The sequence below is a fragment of the Rhipicephalus microplus genome, chromosome 7, assembly GCF_043290135.1.
Source record: "Rhipicephalus microplus isolate Deutch F79 chromosome 7, USDA_Rmic, whole genome shotgun sequence".
Lineage (NCBI taxonomy): Eukaryota > Metazoa > Arthropoda > Arachnida > Ixodida > Ixodidae > Rhipicephalus > Rhipicephalus microplus.
The window spans coordinates 12,289,793-12,295,830 of NC_134706.1; positions in this window are offsets into that span (position 1 = coordinate 12,289,793).

The window sequence follows — 6,038 nt, forward strand, 5'->3', positions numbered from 1 at the left end:
GCACACAGCGTTTCAGACTGTGAATAAGTGCATTTCGTCCTCCCTTTCGATGCCTACGCTTGCGGCAACCGTCGGCGACCCACGGGCCTGTCAGTCGGGGTGGGCTGGGCCGTTGGTGTGGTTTCCCAGATGCGAGAAGATGAGGAGGTGGTCTCTCCACCAGCAATGGACAGTTGTGTTTCTGCCGTCTCGTTGGGGGGAGGAAAGATGGGTGTTTACTCCGAAGCAGTCGCAGGGAAGAAGCGCGCATTTCCTCGCCACCAGCCGCTAGTCGACGAGTTTCCGGTGCTTCTTTGATCGTGCTCTGGTGTTGTGCGCCCCATGAACTTTTTCTTTCCATTTGGGCCGCATCATCCGCCAGATGCAGTGTTTTCGTCTGGGGCCCTTCATTTGGGGAAGGGGCAAAATTGCAACTACGAGCTCACCTGCCGAGAAATGCCACTCCGCCCTGGGAGGGGCCTATAAAAATTCGACAGGAAGCATAGCGCCGGGTCTACCGCCCTTCACCAGTTTCTGGGTCAGGTCTGCTCCAGTCAGCGTTCAAGTCATCGACAACTGGTAATTGCTTTCGACCGCCGGGCCAGTCCTGGAATCGCGTGTATCATCTCTTCAGCAACAACGGGCTCCAGCAGATCACCAGGGATGTCCAGTACACAGCCAGCCAGAAATTTACCCGCAGTCTTAGCTGCTGTCATTTTCCCATGATTTCATTGGTCACCTTATTGTCCTTAGCCGTTCAAGTAATACTAGGCTGGCAGAGGCTGCTGGGAATTGTTGCCACGCCTTGTATGCCACGGTTCAACGCTCGTTATGTAAACCTAGTTGGAGTGGAGGCAGCTCTGCTCTTTTAGCTGGCCAAGACAAGAAAGCCGGTGTAGCTAGCTTTTGGTAAATTTCAGCTCGTCGTGCAGCCATTATATTTAGCCACACAGTTTTGCCAAGCATGTCGTCATTCTACCTGCCAAACACAGCTTCATTAAACGTCTCAAGTCGATGGCGCTTCCAGTATATTTTAGATCTGTCGGCAGTCAAGATTTTGAAGACCTTCGCAATGTTCATTCTAACCTATGCAGTATAAGCACTGTTGCAAGCTGGAGAAATTGTGCCAGACACTGAGCACTCAGTTTCTCGACGATCGGAAGGTGTTATTTCTTAAAAAGTTTCACAAGTCTCGGCTGGCTGTGAGGCACTGGCTGCCCGGCTTCTCCATATGCCCATAAGCCCAGTGAAGCACCAGGTTCTGCAAGCCAGCCGACAGTGTTGCCAAAACGCCGATTTGTCATCGAGCTGCTGCTGCTGCTGCTCTTTGCACAGATTTTCCAGATGGAGTCCATTGGGCGACAAGATGCGGTGCCAGCAAGATCCAGCTGCATTCCGGAAATGAAGGTTACCTTAAAGGTAAAGCAAGTCTTGTGGGTACCTGCCCTGAGCGGTGCCAGAGTTGATGCAACGAAGATAAATCTTCAAAAGGTAACAAGTCTTCAGGCACCCAGGTGATGCGATAGTGGGTGCCGAGGACATTTCCACGAAATGCCTGCCCAGTCTTTTGTGTTGGCCTGTCGTAGGTTGTTTGTGGTTGAAGTCTGCTCGTCAAGGACATTGAAGCAACCTATCGTTTCATTAATGAAACGTGCAATGTGTTCATTATGTACTTAATTTATGTAAAAGTGTAAGTAGCCAATTAAAAAGCAGCATATGTATATATGTGAATGTGTACATATGTAAATAATAAAGCTAAATTTGACTATCTTCCTCGTGGAGTCTGTTTGTTCGGGTACTGGGGAGTGAAGAGGGCATACGTGGATGCATTGGCATTCTGGTTAAAGGGAGACTGAAGTGAAGCAAATTGGTTTAGATGATTATCCTTTCAGAAGCTTTGTCATCATAGCACAGTTATTAGTATATGGAAATGGTCAGTTTCTCAAGTAGGGCGATGTCCAAATGACGGTGCAAATTTGTTTTGCATTTTCGAGCACCGATTTCTTGGAACAGCGAGAATTACTCAGGCCCTAGCAGACACTGTCACTAGCTTTTTTTTTTTTTTTTTGTTCAGGTCCCCTTTTGGTAAGCTTTCTTTTGCTAACAGTTGCTCTATTGGTATTGTAAAATTGTCAGAGGCGCCGCTCTGGGTGCCCGTTCTAGTTTAGCAGCGTAACGGATAAGATGGGATTTGAACCCAGGCCCCCTCCATGGCAGTTAGTATTGCTCCGCGGCCCCGCATGTGCTTGAAACTATTTTTCAAAAGGACCTTCTAGAGACGTAATGTCGGGCAAGGAATATTGTTAACCTCTATAATGTCGTGCCAGAAGAGTAAAATAACCAGTCGTCGTACAATTCTAATCGCGCCAGGCGGTTTTTTTTATGCTTCCCAGTCGGTCCACAGCTTTCCACCTTAATTCATCAGCCGCGACGATAGTTGTAGCGCGAGAACGGAATGACGCACACTATCGTCATGTCGTGCCAACTAGCCCAAGCTGCCACATTTCTTAAATTCAGCCGCATGCAGTATCAACGAAGTGCATATTCCTTACAGATGTGTAGCAGTTACCCCTGCTTATTTGCAGGTATACTAATGAGGGCGTCGTGGGTGATGTCCTATTTCGCCGCAGTTGTGATTCATAGCACAATTAACCTTGGGGAATGTTAATACCCCAGACAGTGTTGGCGTTTCCCCAGTAGATGAGCACAGAATTTGAATTAGACGGCATCGTAAAATGCGAGTTTTTTTGTTTGTTAAATGGCTTCTTAAAGGGTACCCATCCTTTTCCTTTCCATCGCTCGCTGCGTCGTCCTGAATTTAAGCTGAACCCTCTTTGCAAGCCTCCAAGTTTCTGCTCCGTAGGTAAGTACCGGCAAGATGCAGCTGTTAAATACCTTCCTCTTGAGGGATAGTGACCAATCATGATTTGAGAGTGCTTGCCAAATGTCCTCCACCTCATTATTTTCTAGTGACTTCAGTCTCGTGGTTCGGCTGCGCGGTTATTACCTGCCCTTTTACAACTTCAAGTGCACTATTACCTATTTCGAAGCGCTGTTCTCTTCCGAGGTGGTGGTACATTACTTTCGTTTTCTGCAGATTAATTTTAAGACCCACCTTTCTGCTCTCCTTGTCTAACTCCGTAATCATGTGTTGCGATTCGTCCCCGAGTCTCAGCAATTTTATGTCATCGGCGAAGCGCAGGTTACTAAGGTACTCTCCATTCACTCTTATCCCCAATTATTCCCATTCTAGGCCTCTGAACACCTCCTGTAAGCAAGCGGTAAATAGCATTGGGGAGATTGTATCCCCCTTGCTTACACCCTTTATTGGTATTCTATCGCTGTCTTTATGAAACATTGGAAAGGCCTTTGGCCTGCAGTGAACGTAGTCAAAATGATGACTAGTGGCCCTCCACTCGTGCCGAGTACGCTAGAGCTCAGACGACATTTCAAGTGAGCCCTTGTTGCCAAAGCTGCAGCTTCTCTACTAATGTACCGTGTCTTTGCCCAGGCTAAAATAGAAGTTCATTAAAAGACTTCTTTCAAATTTTACTGTAGAAATCGCATAGATACTTCAAGTGGAATCCTTCATGCGCTTGCCAGGACAGGTGGATGGTCCTTGCTTAGCTGCATTTTTTTTATACCTTGTTACAAGAAAGGTTTGTTCAGTGTGTCGCACATATTACAACCTCGGTACTTTCTTTGGACCTTCAGTTTTTTTTTTTTTTTTTTGTTCATATCAATACGGCAGTTTAAGCGAAAATAAAGGAGCGTGAAATTGTGGGGAAGGCTCCGAAAAATTATGAGGTCGTGGTCGCTAGGGTCCGGCTCACTCGCTGTATCTAGGCTATTAGTACACGGCAGAACACGGCGCTTTCAGTGTGTACCGCCTCATTTTAGGCAGGACGTCGTGTCATTGTCCATGGAGGAAGGGAAAAAAAAAAACTGAGGAGAGGCCCTCAGGTCACTCGTTGTGAAGCCGGAAGTCGGCCATATTGACTGGGCGAATCCCCCTCTTTTGTTTACATTCGAATGTGGAGCAGAATGTGCGCGACTCTCTCCGTCGCAGAAACCTCGTGCACTGCACAGAACACGCGTCGAGGCGAACCGAAATCATCGGAACTAAAAATTTCGCAACACGCTGGGCCAGCGCGACACCGATGGCGAAATCATTTCAACCGAGGCTTAACAGCGAGAAACAGCTCGCTGACAACGAAGCAAGCACAAGAGTACACTCGCTAGATGCACTGACAACGACGAACGTGGTTTCAGTGTTTTCACGTCGTCAATTCACGCACTTAACAGATGACACGATCGGCCGTGCACCGCCTTCACTCGGTCGCCCGGCCACCCTGCACGTGTTCCACGTAAAACTCGCCGGCGTAAGCATTGTGCCACCGCGGTGCAACAAGGTGCAAGTGACACTTGAACGCAGTTCTAACGCTTAGAGGAGTATGCTGGGGGTGAGGATAACAAGGGAAACAGAAAAGGTGTTTTAATACGCACATGAAAGTTTTTACTGTACACATATCGAACACGAAATTACGCACATCGTCCTCATTGCGACTTGCTGGGCACGAAAGTGTCATCCGTTGTCACAGGCAGGAACACTGGACAATCGTCACTGACCTGCAAGGCGTTCGTCGTGGTTCTGTTTTGTCTTGGTGCCCAAATGCACCTTCACTGAACACTTCAAATACTTCATCCGCCGCACGGCTCATGGATATGCGCTCGTTCCACGTAAGGCCCAGTGGCCGACAAAAAAAGGCTTTGTAAACGTTGCAAGGCGTACAATAACTATCGGGAAAACACTGCGTAACTAACTACGTGACACAGAGCACGGATATTAGACAGTTATAGTTTACCGTTAGCGGAGCTAGGTTAGGGGAATGGCGTTACCGTGCAGCAAACGATCGTTGTGGACAGCGTATTATAGCGGGATAGCGTTTACGTGCCCCGGCTGGGACGGTGGCGCCACCTACCGATACACACTGAATCGGTAGGTGGCGCCACTACACTATACAGAAACTACGCTAACTTATCCGTAACACTCGGCCATCGAAGCTAACTGAAGGCAAGAAGCCATTTAAACAGTCGTTTGCTGCGAACAAAGCGAATCTCAACAACTACGCCAAAATCACTTCGAAGCGGGCGTCCTAGAGTGCCGCCATAATGTACGTACATTGCGTACACCTACGCTACCACTGTAACGTTAGATCTGAAAAATAGCGTGCGTACGGTTAGCGGTACAAGTAACCTATCTATCTGCGCTCACGCACTTCAATCCCGCTATCACGGTACGCCCGGTATACTATAACTGTCTATTGTCCGCCGTGGCTCGGTACGAGACCTGCGGAGGCGCACATGCCGCCGCCGCTCACTGCTAGACCAGATTCTAGGCACTATAACGTAACCATGGCAACGCCGCCATTGTGCCCAGTGAGTATGGTCGCCATGGCGTCATTAGACAGTTATAGTTTAGCGTTAGCGTGATAGCGTAGGTTAAGGGAATGGCGTTACCGTGCAGCAAACTTTCGTTGTGGGAAGCGTCTTATAGTTTAGCGGAATAGCGTTTACGTGCCCCAGCTGGGATGGTGGCGCCACCTATTATATGGTTAATAATATAAACAGTGAAAATGAAAAGCAAACGAGAATGTTTGCCTGTGCCACCGTGCGAAGCATTGGTAGAAGTTTATTTTAGTGATAATAAAAATAAATAAATATACACCACGCACCAAACTCGAAAACATCTACGTTGCCGATTTGTTTACATCGATCTTGTAGTTAGGCCTAGGCGCGTTCGAAATGGGAAGCTATCTCAAAAACTACGCCAACTAATCCGTAGTACTTGGTCATCGAAGCTAATTGAAGGCAAGCGAAGCCACTTTGAACAGTCGTTTGCTACGAACAAGGTGAATCTTCCTACAACTACGCCAAAATCACTCCGAAGCGGGCGTCCGAGAGCGCCGCCATGTTTACGTACACCTACGCTACCACGGTAACGTGAAATCTGAAAAATACCGCGCGTACGGGAAGCGGTACGGGTGACGTGCGTATCT